Consider the following 17,143-nt stretch of genomic DNA (forward strand, 5'->3'; position numbering starts at 1 on the left):
ATAAGTGTAAAAATCTATTATGCTCAAACTAGGTGCCCAAATATGGTCTATTTGTACATGCATCATGTAAGCCATCGATCATGTGGGGCCCAGCCTTGATGACCCATCCCTCTCAAATCACTTCGATTGGTTACTCCTCGCCATCCAATCAATGGATATTGAAATGTGCAGTTCATATTGATTTCACTAAAGAAGGGCTGCTAGTTGATATAGACCGTCCATCACGCATGATCAACTTTGGTTGCACATTCCTCTAAAATCACTTTAATCGGATCGTCCTAACCATTCAACCAGTGGTCTGGGAAATGGATAGTCCAAGTCTGAGCATTCATGTGGACCGTCCAGCATGTTAGCCCACCTTACATATCCCTCTTAAATCAGGTTGTACTGAGGGGGGCAATTTACACATGAAGATGAGTATGTAAAAACTGTATGCTCTTAAGTAGTTGAAGCACATGATTTGATGGCCAGATAATCTACAGTGGTAGATAGGATGGGGTCCAATACTAGGGGCAGCAGGAAACCTGATACTTAAAAACGTGTGTGCTTGTATACATTATTACAATAAAAATATGCAATGTATACAAATTACTTTCTGTTCAAACTCAGCAGTAAAATTGAAATAATATCATATTTACATTACCAGTAAAATCGAAATAATATCATATTTACATTACCTTAATGTTAAATCATCAACAAAATACACTGATGTCAACCATGCTATATTAAAAAAAAATATTACAAATTACTTGTCCCTTGATATTATTTTTACAACCATGTCATATAAAAAAATGATTACAAATTACTTCTTTTGAATACGTTTGCATGTTTGCATATGAACTATGATTTTCGCGTTTGGTTTGGCTATAGTAGCCATAGTAAAATCATGATGATATTGATTTTCCTCTTAATTTATCAATAAAACAAACAGGCCTTAAATTTGCAGTGGCAGTATGTTAAGAGGTATTTCAAATAAAATAAAATAAAATAACAAAAAAAAAAAAAAAAACTGATATATATATATAGGAAAAGGTTCTATACGGTTGAGCTCATGGAACTCCCCATGAGGTCAAGCTGTGTGGGCCCCACTATGATGTATGTCAAACATCAACGCCATGCATTTGATGGGTCCCCTTTAAATTATGGTATATCCCCAAAATCAGCCATATACGGGACTCAGCTGGGCCATACCATCTAAAATCATGTAAAGACATGCCAAAAACATATAAAAGCAATTGGTGGGGCCCATCTGAAATTTGGATGAGTCTGAAACTTGGTCTAACCCCTAAACCAAGTGGGACACACAAAATGGATGGGCTGGATTTGTGAACCACATCTCAGTGGGCCCAAAAAATGATTATGAATGTTTTAATGGAAAGTAACCCCTCTCAACTTTTGTATGTGGTGTGGCCCATACAAGTCACGGATTGACTTGATTTATAAGCCCTAGGCCCACTATGGAATGGTGCATCTGACTGATGGGGTAGATGTTCGACATACATCATGATGGGGCCCGTATAGAACCTTTTCCATATATATATATATATATATATATATATATAGAGAGAGAGAGAGAGAGAGAGAGAGAGAGAGAGAGAGAGAGGAATGCTCACCTGTGAACCTTCCATGAGCACCCATGTGCACCTTTGCATACATGTCATGGGCACAAAATCTGAACGGTCCACGTGATGCGGCACCCTTAAAACCTCATGGGTCCAACTTTCAGCCTTCCCACACACACACACACACACACACACACATATATATATATATTAGTTTTCTAGTGAATTACTTTAGTCCCCCATTTGATAGGCAAAAGAGGTGGAGAGGTGCTAATAAAGCAATCCCACTAAAGCTTCTTGCAAATTATACTCTAGCTTATACATTTGAACTTAAACTTTGTTGTTGTTGCTCATCACGAATAGGATTACAAGTATAGATTTACTTAATGTCTCATTTGTTTTTATACGTATATTTCCCATAGCATCCATTTACAATTCAACACAATACACATCCAAAAACACCCAAAAATAAGAAAAGAAAAACCAATCGATTTCATAATGCTTAAAACAAGTCATGTTTGGATGCATTCATATTGCAATTATAACAGTTTAATGATGTGCAAATGACTGAATTGCAATTGCCGCCCTCAATTTGCAATCGCTATGCACACTCAAACCCACCCAAAACCAAAAACCTGTTGGAAAGACTCCACTCCATACTTCTGAGAGGAAAAACTCCAAACATAGATAGGATCATATCATTTACAAACATATATGTATACATTGACACAACTTCGATGTGCACGGCGTGCACTGAGAGTCGGTGGACATCTTATCACTCGCCATTTAAAGATAGCGTGGCGGGATTTAGAAAAATTTCAAAATTAAAATTTCAGAAGTTCACCCATGTGATTTTTGTATATGGCGGGAGAGATGTACTCGCCGACTCTTGGTGCATGCTATGCTCAAAGAAACTTCTCTATTGTAACCAGATATGGTTTTCATTTGGGGATGCAAAGGCAAGATATTATGTACATTTGAAGCCTGGGACATGGTCATGTTCGTTCAGACACGGTCCAGTAATTGACTTCTACTGGACCACGCAAAGAGCCTCCGGAAGGGTGTGGGCCGCTTGTGCTTGGATGGACACGGTAGCTCCATCTCCGATCTACTTAGCATCTCCCACATCACCTGCACATCTTGATACCCACACGTCTGCACATCATCGTGAAGCTTGAGGAGCCCACTTCCTGTAATAAATCCAAATGGCCGGCATTTAATATAAAAAGAACAGAAAAGAATTTGAATTCGGAGGAGGCAGAGGTGTTTGGATTGACAGAATACTCTTAAGAAATGAATTTCATCGATGATCGAGCGAAGGTGTTTGGATTGACAGAATACTCTAAGAAATGAATTCCATCGATAATCAAGCGAAGGTGTTTGGATTGACAGAATACTCTTAAGAAATGAATTTCATCAATAATCGAGTTTGCTACTATTTGCTTAAAAAATAAAAACTAATTCAAATTCCAATTACGAAAAAAAAAAATACATGCATAATAAAATGTTAATTTATAAGGTCATGAGACATACCTCCTGTCTTTTGACCGTTGACCTTTCAACATTTTCAGAATTACATTACAAACCAAACAATGGAATTAATGTTGGATTTCCAAAGCAAAGAGAACTCTAGGAATCAAGAGAGTCCATTGTTGCATTAGATGGAATAAGTGAAACCAATATAATGCGGGGCTACTTTCAACACTCCATCTATGCTCAATATGTGGGAAACAAGCCATCCTTCCCACGTCCACAAGGGATGTACCATGCCTCGTCCAGTCAAAATGAAGCTTGTTGCCAGCCCCCATTGTGACAAATATCGCCAAGATTTTAAAAATATGGCGGAATTTGGGTAATTGAGATTTTCAATCGGATTTTTATTTATTTATTTATCTTTTGTGATTTCATGGCGAAATTATAAGAGAATATTTAGAAATTGGAATTGTTACTTGCAAACTTGACGAGTCAACGAGGGGCTCACCCGAGTTTGGCTTGGATCAGCCAAAAACATGGCCAATCCATGCTATGACCCGCTTCCATATGAAACTCGTTCATGTTTTCGTCAACTGGGCCGAGTTTTTCATTGAGTTGGATGATCCACCGAGTGATGAAACTGGTTCTGTTGTGAAAAAAATGTTAAGTCAATTAATAAACAATTATCTTTTAATTGATTTTCTTATTTTATTAGTACTATTTCTGAAGTTTACTTTTTAATAGCAATTCCACTCTCATTTGTACTAATGAACATGATATGTACTAAAATGATAAATTTCTTTCATATAGTTGGAAATTTATAATACTGTACAGTATTGATTAGTATTTTAAATACATTAATATCATATGGATCTGTTATTTGTAATTTTATATATATATATATATAATTTAATTTTAACTAAAAATATAAGATCTGGTCAAAATTTACAATACTCGGGTGAGTCACCCCAGGGATGACTCGTCCAAGTCTTGATTCATCGGTCGACCAGGTCGAGTCCAAGTTTCTGGTTTTCAAACAATGGTTAGAATAATTCAATTTAATATTCAATTTTTTAAAAATTATTTAGTGATTTATAATCAATATTTTTAAATATTTTATTTTCAATGTGATTTTCTTGATAATATCTTGAGAAAAAAGCTGAATTGAATTGTTTTCAAGGGAGTGTGATTGACGATAGAATACATTCAACAGGTTGATAATTACAAAACATAAATTTGGAAAATAAAAAAGAAAGATTGAGGGCCCATTTATAACAATCAATTATTGAATTGGAGCAACAATCCACTTCACATCAGACGTGTGTCAATTCCAGCCATCTGATTGAGGGCCCATTTATAGATCGCAGTGGCAATGGGTCAGATCAAACTAGGCAAAGCCCCGCTGAATACCATGAGGCCCACCCGAGCCTGAGATGGGCCTAGCATTGTAGCCCACGCCCAAGCCTAAAAAATGGTGGGGCCTGAGCCTAACCTGTCCTGGCCGGAAAATTGATCAAAATCCCTATTTCTGAAGGTGAATGTCTCTAATCCAACCGTATATCAGGCACATGCATGGGTAAGGAAATGGACATCTTGAAAACAATAATAAATAATAAAAACCAACTGTCCACATGCACATACCAACCCCAATTAGTTGGGATAAGGCTTAGATGATGATGGTGAACACATGTACAAACTCATTAAGGCCCTTGATCTAATGCAAACCACCAGGTATAGATCAACCCTAAAAATCCTAGCTCATCAATCGATAACCATAGAAGTAAAAAATCAGTAATGGTCTAAAGATGGTCCACCCAAGGTGGGGCCATCCAATGAACGTTATGGATCAAAACCATAGCCCAAGTTGTAAACACTTGGGCCCAGGCAATCGTCGGGCCAGCCGGATTAGCCATCAACGGACTCGATTTCATATAAGTGAATCATGTGGCGCGCATGAGCATTCATGTGCCTGTGCCAGTCCAAAAGGATAGAATAAATGGTATAACTTTACAACATCTCCCCTCTGGTTTTTGACAGTTGTAAATACCCCCCACATAGTTTTCAATAATTGTAAACACCTCCCCTCCATTTGTGATTGTCAAATGCATTAGCAACTTTTATTTTGAAAGGGCAATTGTCGGAGAAAAGTAAGGTGGCCTTACTTTTGTACACATGACATGTAAGTGTAAATGGTGGGCCCTACCTTACTTGTACATGTGGGATTTAAGTCCACAGGTAGGTCCCATCTTGCTTGTACCATAGTTCTAAAACTCATGACTTGACCCGATACTTGGCCGAGTCAACTTGACTCAAAAAGATTTCGAGCTGAGTCATCACGAAGCTCACTAGTGAGCTCAACACGGTTGAGACTCGACCAGACTCTTTGAGCCGGCTCATTGACTTGGTCAACTCGACGTGACTCCGCATGACTCGAGCTTGTACCATAGTTCTAAAACTCATGACTTGATCCGATACTTGGCCGAGTCAACTTGACTCAACAAGATTTCGAGCTGAGTCATCACGAAGCTCACTAGTGAGCTCAACACGGTTGAGACTCGACCAGACTCTTTGAGTCGGCTCATTGACTTGGTCAACTCGACGTGACTCGGCATGACTCGAACTGAGTCACTGTTATTGCTTTTCATAATTAGAAAAAAAAAAAATGAAAGTGCTGAGAGTGAAATTGGAACCTTTGGTTTCAATACTAAACACCTCCCCACTGTTTGCAATTGTGAGAGGCATTAGCAACTTTCATTTCAAAAGATGAAAACTCCCTCCAACTCAAAAAGGGTAGTTGCCAGAGCGAAGCAAGGTGGCCTTGCGTGTACACATGACATATAAGTGTATATGGTGGACACCACCTCACTTGTACATGTGGCATGTAAACCCACATGGTAGGCAGTCTTGCTTGTACCAGAGTTCTAAAACTCGAGGTCACCATCTCCACGAGATTTCAAGCCATCACCCTGATAACTTGCTTGTGAGCTCAACATAGTCGGTTCTTTGACTCATTTGATTTGACGGACTGAGTCATTCGCTGGATGATTGCTTTTTATAATTAAAATAAAAAAGATATTTTCATATTCGTGCTGATCCTTTGGTGTATTTTTGAAAACCTGCCTAACTTTAGAAGTTTTTGTAAATAAATGCCTAACTTTTAAGCCATTAGTCAAAAACCCCTATACTGCCAGAAATCCAAGCGTATTCCATATTGTATTTTGTGAATGATTAAAAAGCCCATAGTTAATAAGTTATCTAACCCAACCTCATGACCCATTTACTATGGGATCCAACTTGCACATTTGCTTATTTACACTTGGATCAGATGCGAAGGGAAAACACAAAAATCATCTTCATCCAAAACTTCTTTAGGCCCAAAAATGTTTCAACAGTTAGTGTTCAATCCTCATTATATCTTCTTGTGTGGCACACTTGAGTTTTGAATCTGCCTCATTTTTTGGCTTGTCCCAATATATGCAGCTTAAACAAAAGGAAGCCATGAATGTCATTGAAACATCACGACGGGCCATGCCATCTCGATAGCCAATTACAAAATGGTGCAAAAGGTTAAAATAGTCCTTCATGTCAAAATCGGGGGCAAAAGAATCTTTTCAGCTGCTAACGTCCCTTTTGCTGAACTCTCTCTCAATCAAAGTTGTTGGATTTTCGACTGTATGCCTATAAGCTATGTATTTATTTTGACTAACTTTTAAAGTATAAAGTTTTTGAAAAATCAGAGAGAGTTGAACCCTTGGATGTACTTCATCTTTAAAAGTCTACATCAACTTTTTATTTTAATACTAATAAAAATCGTGGTTTAAAAACATGAGAACTTGGCCCAACTCAATGTCAGGCCAGGTCATGTTGCCTCAACGATTGGACTCAAATTTTAATTACTAAATAAATAAGGGTTCTTATATAATAACATCTATTTGAATTAGTATGAATATAAAAAGCTGACATTGAACTTTTAAAGACTTGGTAGTAGAGTCACTTTACTCTCTAGGAAAGGCAAGGCTTCAAATTTCATCCTCCATACTTTCAATTTTTAATTATGAAAAGCAATCATCCAACAGGTCACTCAGTTCGAGTCACTTGTAGTCAGCGAGGCCGAGTTTTGAGTCGAGTCACCGAGTTATAGATTTGTGATTTAACTCATTGCTGTTATTTAAATACCATTATGTATTTAGTAATTAAATATCGAGTCCAGTCAAGACATCAGTCAACCCAACCTAGTAGGACATCTAGTCGAATTTTTGGGTTTTTGAACTATGCTCATACAAGTAGCATGTAAGTGAAAATGGCAAGCTTGCTTTGATCGTATGGATGACATGTAGGTGCAAAAGATGTGCCTTGCCTTGTATACATAACACTAAGGGCGTGTTTGGCCGGGCGGATTGGAAGGGATTGAATGGTATTAGGGTGGATTGCATCATTTTCAAGGTAATGATGGCTGCGTCAGTGGATTGCTATAAGATCCATGGGATTGCTATATCCTAGGATTAGATCACCGAGTCTGTTTGGCCCACCTGTCCAATCTCGGGATTGCACCTTCCAATCCCTTCCAATCCGTCGAACCAAACACGTCCAAGGCAAAATTGAATGGGATTAGGGTGGATTGGATGGATTTTAAGGTAATGATGGTGATGTCAGTGGATTGCCGGCAATCCCATGGGATTGCTATATCCAGGGATCAGAATCTCATGTCTGTTTGGCATGCCCGGCCAATCCTGGGATTTACCTTCCAATCCCATCCAACCCCTCCAATCCGCCCCGCCAAACAAGCACTAAGGGCCTGTTTGGCCCAACAGAATAAGAGGGATTAGGAGGGATGGGATAGTAAAATCCTGGGATATGCCAAACAAGCCAAACAGATCGATGAACTTGTCCCGGGATATAGCAAACCCATGGATCTTAAACCAATCCACTGACATCACCATCATTACCTTAAAATTGATCCCATCCCTCCTAATCCCATTCAATCATGCCTAGGGCGTGTTTGGTTGGACGGATTGGAAGGGATTGGAAGGTAAAATCCCAGGATATGCCGGGCGTGCCAAATAAACTTGGTGAACTTGTCCCGGGATATAGCAATCCCATGGATCTTAAACCAATCCACTGACACCACCATCATTACCTTAAAATCCAACCCATCCCTCCTAATCCCATGGGATCCGTCCGGCCAAACAAGCCATAAGTGCAAATGGAGGGACAATCTTACTTGTAAACATTACAAGTGTAGATAATCAGCCACCCATCTTCTTTTAACACGTGGCATGTAAGTGCAAATGGTGAGCCTGCTTTGCTGGCATTTGGCGTGTATGTTCACGTGCCTTGCTTACACACGTAGCATGCAACTGCACATGGTGGGCCCTACCTTACTTATATATGTGGCATGTAAGTGAAAAATGGCAAGCAAAGAACTGGATCTTATAAAGGTAGCTCGTCATTTTCAAACTGTAGAGGAATAAATCGTTCATTTACACAAATAGTAGTAAAAATATGGAATAATTATAAACAACTCCACTATGGTTTCTGACAACTGTAAACACCCATCCTCCAGTTTCGATAATTGTAAACACATTCCTCATGGTTTGTGGATTTGTTGCAGATTTCCCCATGTAGGAGAATTCCCTATATTTTTATTAAGGGTCTGATGGTTTTTCCATGGTAAATGGTGGTAAATAAACAATGATGACTTATCTCCACCATTTGGAAGAGAGGGAAATAGTGGGTTAATTACGCCTCGAAAACTATGTTCGCATGTAGTGAAATCAAGCAGGGATTGCGTGAATAAAAATTTTGGGTCCCACCATGATGTATGTGTCTGATCCACACAATTCATTCGTTTTACCATCTCATTTTAGGGTGTGAGCCCAAAAATGAGGCAAATCATAAGCTCAAGTGGACCACGCCATAGGAAACAAGGGGGATGATGACATCCACCGTGGAAAGCTTAAACCTTCCTAGGGCCACACTGATGTATATCTATCATCCAACTTGTTAATAAGGTCACACAGACATGGATGAAAGGAAAACACAAATATCAGCTTGATCCAAAACTTTTGTGTTCCCCGAGAAGTTTTCAATGATAGGTGTTCAATTCCCCCTATTTTTGTGGTGTGGTCCTCTTGCACTTTGGATCTGCCTCATTTTTGGGCTAATGCCCTAAAATGAGCTGGTAAAACACATGGACCATGTATATCAGAGACATATATAACGGTAGCCCCTACATATTTTACTCTCCTCATGTTTTCCCTCGTTATTAGTATCTTAGCTTTTAAACAAACATAGTTGTCAACATCTTATGAAGGCGGTTAATTCCAGAAGTAAATAATTATTACTTATTTATGAGCATTTACCAGTAATTACCGAAAAACAAACTCACTGTTTGTTTTTCCATTTTCCACGGTAAATGGTGGTAAATAAGTGATTATTTTACTTGAGGAATTCATACCAGCTGCCTTTGCGACGTTGACAACTACCGTTGTTTGATGGGCTTTGATGTCAATACTGAGGAGGAAAAATTAAAATCTATGAGGCGCGCCGTTATGTGTGTTTGATCCTCGCCATCCATCCATTTTACTAGCTCATTTTAGGGTATGAGCCCATTAATGAAAATGATCCAAAGAGCAAATGGACGACAACGCTTGAATCAGGGGGAATTGAACACCTATAGTTGAAAACTTCTTGGGAGCCACAAAAGTTTTGAATGAAACTGATATTTGTGTTTTCTCTCCATCCATGTCTATCTAACCTTATGAACAAGTTGGATGACAAATATACATCATTGTGGTCTGTGGGCCCTAGGAAGGTGTCAGCTTTCAACAATGGACATCGTTATCCACCTTGTTTCCTGTGGTGTGGTCCACTTGAGCTTATAATCAGTCTCATTTTTGGGCTCGTGCCCTAAAATAAGCTGGTAAAATGGTGGGACCCACATATTTTATTCACGCAATCCCATCCGATTTTGAAAAAATGGGATCTCGGTTTTCAAGGCGTAAATACTCTCTTCCCAACACTGGTGAGAAGTCGTCATTGTTGATTTACCACCATTTGCAGTGAAAAATGAAAAAACAAATAGGCCTAGGGGTTCAACTTGGGCGTATTAGGTCACGTTGAGGTCTAACCCAAGTCCGACCCAAAATCAAGTTGACTAGGCCATGGCCCAGCTCAACTAAAGACCCAACTTGAGTTGTCCAACCAAAGATACAATATCCATAACCAAAATCTATCTCGGGTTGATAGGGTTTGGTAATTTATTATTATATACCATACATATATCACACATTATAATTTATACCATATAGCAATATGAGATCGGTTAGATTGCCCGAGCTCACCTCGGGTCAAGTTGAGGATTTTCGGTCTAAGCCCAACCCAATCTCAACCTGACCCAACCCAAAAGACCAAAATTTCGAGTTGGGGCAATCAGGTTTAAGTTGAGCCCAAGACAAGTTGCACCCCTAATTTTTAACATTATTCATTTTTTTAAGGGTGTGCCCTTATGTTTTTTAAATGAATGTTTGACCCCTCTATAGTTTGAAAAACATCAATCTTTATTACAAGATCTAGTTTATGCTTGTTGTCTAATGTGGTGGCTACCACGTGCATTTACAAGATCTAGCTCTATGCTTGTTGTCTAAGGTGGTGGCTATGCACTTACATCCATATGTATAGTACAAGCAAGATGGGGCCCATCATGTGCACTTAGATGCTATGTATATTCATACAAGCAAAGGCGAGCCCACCATGTGAACTTTTATGCCTCATATTTATACAAGCAAAGGCGGGCCCACCATGTGAACCTACGTGCCATGTGTATAAGCAAAACAAGGCCTACCATATATGAACTTACATGCCATGTGTACAAGGTGGCCCGACCATGTGCACTTACATGCAATGTACACCAGCAAGGTTGCGCTCCTCATTTGCACTTACATACCATATATCCAAGCAACATAGGCGGACCATATGCTCTTAGATGCCACATGTGCAAGCAATGAGGGATCACCATGTGCACTTACATGCCATGTGCACCGCCAGGGTGGGGCCCACCATCTATATTCACATTCATTGTAAATAAGGCATATGCCCACCATTTGCAATTAGATGCCATGCGTACACGCAATGCAAGCTTACCATATACACTCAACTGCCAAGTGTACGAGCCGAAGCTTACCATACATACCTACATGCCACATGCACAAGAAACGTGAGACTTACCACATGCACTTGCTTGATACGTGCACAAGCAAGGTGAAGCTTAGTGCATCCATTTACGTGCCGCATGTACAAGCAAGGTCAGACTTACCATGTGCACTTACATGCTACATATACAAGCAAGGCAAGGTTTATCATTCACGCTTAGATGCCATGTGTACAAGGTTGCCTTGTTTTGTTCCCGCCACGACCCTTCGATAAATTGAAGGGTATTTTCATCTTTTGACAAAACAAAATACGCTACGACACTATAACACCAATTGCAAACGGAGAGGAGATGTTTGCAATTACTAAAATTATAGTTGAAACTAGAAGTAGGGATAACCGACCCGGCCGGGTATAGGTGAATCTAAGTAGGCATGGTTATGGATTGGTAATTGAACAAGTGTGAAAATACTCCAACCTAATAGCAAATCACCTCCTATGTATAGATCTCCTTTCATGTATATAAATTTTGTAATTAGTAATTCTTTCTATATTTAGGTTATATATTTCTATAAAAGTCCATTTGAGGCTATAGTAATAGACAGAAAACCTTAAGGAGAAATCTCCAAATTCCCGAGTTATCACAACCACATGACCACACATATTGTTGATCTAGATTATGCAACTACATTATTCACCAAGAATTACCATTTGCATTTTTCAGGTAAACTCCATTCCATTTATGAGTGGATTGGTGGGATATGTTGGTTGGAAATCATAAAAAAATAGTTCTCATGCATGTGACTTGTGTGGGGTGTATTATGGATGGAGTGTATCTACAAAGCCACAATGACATGTCCATGTGCCCAACACCATGTACTCAGCCGGATCCAGTCAATTGGGAGGGAAGCGGATTGCGTGATGACCCAAACACCACGAATATCTATGGTGACTGGATTTTATGGGGCCAACCATGGTATACGTGTTTTATTCACACTGTCCATTGGTTTGCCAGCTCATTTTAGGGCATGAGCCCAAAATTGAAACACATCCAAAGCTCAAGTAGACCATACCACACAGGAAACAGTGGTGATAATGTACCCCCACAGGTGAAACCCATCCAACCTATTCATAAGGTCACACAAACCTAGATGAAGGGAAAACACAGATATCAACTTGATCCAAAAGTTATGTGGTCCTCGGGAAGTTTTCAACGGTACGTGTTCAATCCCCACTGATTCCTGTGATGCAGTCCGCTTAAGCTTTGGAGATGCTTCAATTTTGGTCTAACACCGTATAATGAGTCGGCAAAATGGATGGACAAGGTGGATAAAACACATACATCATGCGGCGCGACTTCGGTAGATCTTGATTGGTGAATGTGGGAGTGGGGCCCACTGATGTATGTGCCTCACATCCACGCCGTCCTTTCGTTTCAAAAACTCATCTTAAGGCATGATCTAAAAAATGAAGCAGATCCAAATCTCAGGTGGACCATAGTAGAGGAAACAGTCGTGATTAAATCCCCACTATTGAAAACTTCATGGGGGCCACTGGAATGCTTATTGGTCATCCAACCTGTTAAGAAGGTCACAAAGACCTGGATGAAGAGACCACATAAATATCAGGTTCATCAAAAACTTTTGTAGCCCACGAGAAGTTTTTAATGGCCAATTACTACTGTTTCATGTACTATGGTCCACCTGAGATTTAGATATGCTTCTTTTTTTAGATCATGCCCTAAAATGAGATTTCAAAATGGATGGACGGCTTGGATTTAAGGCACATACGTCAAGGTTAGCCCCACGGTCAGGGATCCACCGAAGCGGCGCCCCCGATTGAGATGGGAGGTGTTTACAACTGTCAGAAATCAGAAGAAATGCGACCACGAATCCTCTACAACAGTTTTAGGTGTGTAAAACACCCAAGCTCCAGGGGCCATCATGCTATATTTGTAAATTCACTCAGGCCATCAGGGCAGAATATTTATTAGAACCGTACATTAAAAAGATTAGCCTGATCAAAAACTCACATGGCCCACACCAATGGAAACAATGTAAATTGTTCTTAAAATCTCTAAGTTTTTACACCATAGCGTGGCTGACCTGATTTGGGGATCGAACTGATTTTTATTCCCCTAGTCTAGAATGTAGGAAAGAACATGATGTACGGAGTGGATTTTACATATGAAAACAGTGGGCCCCACAGAGCTTGGGTGTTTTACCCCCGAGTAAAGCAGCTTGTTGCAGAGGATTCGGATCCTTACGATTGCAAAGACGGAAAAAATAAAAAAGGAAAAGGACAAAAGAGAGAATAATCAGCGGAGGTCCCGCACGCAGCATCTTCACGCACGTGTACACCGACTACACGTGTCTTCCTGCAAGCGAGTGACTATCTGCAGCGGTTCGTAACGTACCCCAACGCGCGTACCCCGTAAGCGTACCGCGTACTGAGTAACTTATACTTAGTAAACTCTGGGGTCCACCGTCATTTATGTGTTTTATCCACTCCGTCCATCCATTTTACCAGAAGCCCAAAAATGAAACGTATCCAAAGTTCAAGTGGGCCACGCCATACGAAACAGTGTGAATTGAATCTCTACCGTCGAAAAAATCTTGGGGGCCACAGAAGTTTTGGATCGAGCTGATATTTGTGCTTTCTCTTCGTCCATGTCTACGTTATCTTACGAAGAGGTTGGATGACAAATAAACATCACTGTGGGCCCTATAGAGGTTTCAACGGTGAAAATCATTATTCTCCCTGTTTCCAGTGGTGTGGTATACATGAGGTTTGGATGTGCTTCAATTTTCGGCTCAACGCCTAAAAATTAGCTAGAAAACAGGATGAACGGCGTGGATAAACCACATACATTCACGGTGGGCCCAACAGATAACTCAGTACGCAATCCGATTTCTCGCACACCATACACAAAAATTAGTCTGGTGCACTCATCAGGTGGGCCAACAATAGAAGACGATACCAACGGTCTTAAGAGCACCTTCCATCCGTCCGCATTCAGCGCACACTAGTGATCAGACTGATGAGTGGACCAGAATAACCGTTGTGTACGGTCATCTTCAGTGCGAGGTCCACCTTATGCACCGCTTAGATGTCCCACACGCTTAGTAGGTTGACTCGTGTAAATATGAGGATGCAAGAGGTGCATCTTGGGCTCGTAATCATCCATCCATCAACCCGCTCAGTTCATAACGTGCCATGGCCTAGGTGCGAGAGATCCAGGCCGTTCATTAGGTGTGCATTCCTTGTCAGGAAAAAATCAGGTCCGTACTCTCGTCAAGTGGGCCAGACGGGTTCCAAAAGAACGGTTAAGAAAATGCCGTGGCCCACCTCATGCATGGAACCGTCAGCCTCCCACGTGTGCCAGGCTCCGGAACTGGAGCGAGGAGGCTTATCGCTGCGCCCGTACCCGAGATCCGGGCCGTTGATCAGGTGTGGCTCGCTGTGTGTATGCCCTGGCCGAGAAATAGGCAAATCTGAGATCAGCTGTGCCACAAGCGCCGTTGAATTCGGACGGCGAGCAATTTCTTCAACCGTCCGTTTTTTTTTTTTCAAGCGGGGCCCACCTCATGAGCAGAATGGCCTGTATCCATAACCAGGGCATTTGAATGATCCAAGGGTCCGGATCCAACGCATTCGCCACCCACTGGGGCCAACTGAGATGGTCCAATGATTTTAACCGTCCAAATTCTTGTTACTACCATAAATAAGCTGCTCCACGTATAATCACCCTTCAGTGACAATCCTAACCTTAGATTTTTACAGTTGAATGCGAGCCATTAAAAAATTTCTTTTCAACCGCTTCGCGTAATTTTCTTAAGATGGCCCACATATCATAGATTCCATAACATGGACGGTTCTGATCATTGGAAAACTCATCATGTCCGCCCCGTGGGCGGCGACACCCGCTGGATCCTGCGTCGCGACGGAGGCAAAGCAAATTCGTCTTCCAAACGCGAGAGAGAGAGAGAGAGAGAGAGAGAGAGAGAGCTGACCGTTTTTCCGAGTCCTGACTCGGGCAGTAAAGGCGACCCAAACCCTCCTCATCGGCAATATCATCTTCTCCCACCACTCCATTCCGGTCCCGACCCGAACCCGTCTGCGATACCAAACCCGGCGAAAACTAGCTCCCCGTCCGCGAAAATATACTGAAAATCTGAAATACTGGGGAGGGGAACGTGACGACGCGTTCTTGGAATTCGCGCCAGGCGTCCGTACATGCCACTCTCTCCCGGCAGTCCGGTTTCCGCACCGTTTCGTTCCTTTAACCAGCTAGCTGCATGACCGACACGTGTCGGTCCATCCTTTCCCATACCCAACCTTCTTTATCTCGATTCCCGACACGACAGCAGCTCTGATGCTAAGCGTTATATCACAACTACAGTGCCTCGTGCAGCAGATGTAGCATACACGTGGAACTCATCTTAAATCTGGATCGTTAATTTAGTGGAAAATAGACTACTTGGATTTTGATCGAAAAATAGTATAGAAAATTTGATTTTAAACGGGTATTTATTTGACATTTGATGTATGGTTGAAAATTTTATAAACGTTTCTAAATGATCGCCCGATTATAATATCGAATCATTCTCAAATCAAAATTATTTTAAGTTTCTAGACATATCTTTAAGTGTCCTCACTACTTTTACGGTTGAGATTTTATCTAGATGCAACACGTAGGTAAGGAAAGCGCCCGAGCACCATAAGTATGGTATGACGCGCGGCTCCCTAGCACTCCCCGCTCCTCGATGGTCTCGTCTGCAGGGGAGTTATTGCATGAACTTCATGAGTACGAAAATCAATGGTCACGCATTCAGATATTCTATATTTAGAAGGTATAGAGTAATCTGATCCGTTCAAATAGTGTAATTACTATATATTAATTCTATTAATAAAATTATATTAATTAAATAAATTTAATTATGGGATAAATATTATTTTATCATTTTTTAATGAATATCACCCGTTTAAGCAGTTTTATAAGTATAAATTAATCATAAATTTAGTATAATATATATATTTTACATTATTTAGTAATTTTAATAGTTTAGATTGATAAATATTATAAGAAAAATCTACAATAGCAGTTTTTACAAAAATAGTAGTCATGCTCCTGCAGAGTACCAATACTTTTCTCCTCGTCCACAGCATCTCCCACTCGTCTGATAACGACGCATCGCAACTTTGGATGAGAAACGTGGCAAGATATCATTGGTTCTGTTTGATGCCATTAATGGATTAGACACGTGTCTGGCATGGCACTGAGGGGAGCGGATCAGGTGAGTCACGGCCTCACTAAAGAGACGGTCCGGCGCTTAAAGTGGGGTCCATCTTGATGTATGTACTGTATATCCACACTGTCCATCTGTTTTTTAAGATCATTTTACATGATGAACCTAAAAATGAAGCTGATCAAAATCTTGGTTGGACCATACTAAAATAAACAGTAGTGGTTGAATTCTCCACCATTAAAAACCTCCTAAAACCTAACTAATGTTTATTTTCCATCTGATAAGGTCACACAAACATGCATGAAGGGAAAAGGCTAATATCAGCTTTATCCAAAACGTTTTTGGCCTATAAGAAGGTTTTAAAGGTAAATCACCACTGATTCCTACGTTATGGTCCACATGAGCGTAGAATCTTATTCATTTTTGGGAAATTTCATTAAAATAATCTGTAAAATAGGATGGACGGAGTGGATATACAATACGTAGACCATGGTGGGCCCCATAGTAAGGGACGCACCGTCTTGGGTGAGGCCTTGGCCGCACCAGATCCACTCCCCGTCATGGAGTCAGTGGCTTTCGAGTCGGAAGAACTATCCGATCCTAACCGTTGGTCAGTTAGGGTCCATGATCAGTGGACACCTAGCTCAACTATAATTTATATCAGTAGATACTAGCCACCAATCATGGTCTTTTTCTCAGATGAACGGGCAC

The 17,143-nt window shown here is 40.6% G+C and overlaps 1 long non-coding RNA gene across 1 annotated transcript; it reads right to left on the bottom strand.

The window, feature by feature from the left end:
- Positions 1-2,031: 2,031 nt before the first annotated feature.
- LOC131217208 (uncharacterized) lies at positions 2,032-15,508 on the bottom strand. The gene is made up of 2 exons (XR_009157225.1): positions 15,197-15,508; positions 2,032-2,752 (listed from the first exon to the last, which is right to left on the bottom strand). It is a non-coding gene; the product is annotated as an uncharacterized LOC131217208 (long non-coding RNA).
- Positions 15,509-17,143: the final 1,635 nt, after the last annotated feature.

Source organism: Magnolia sinica, chromosome 10, assembly GCF_029962835.1.
Source record: "Magnolia sinica isolate HGM2019 chromosome 10, MsV1, whole genome shotgun sequence".
Lineage (NCBI taxonomy): Eukaryota > Viridiplantae > Streptophyta > Magnoliopsida > Magnoliales > Magnoliaceae > Magnolia > Magnolia sinica.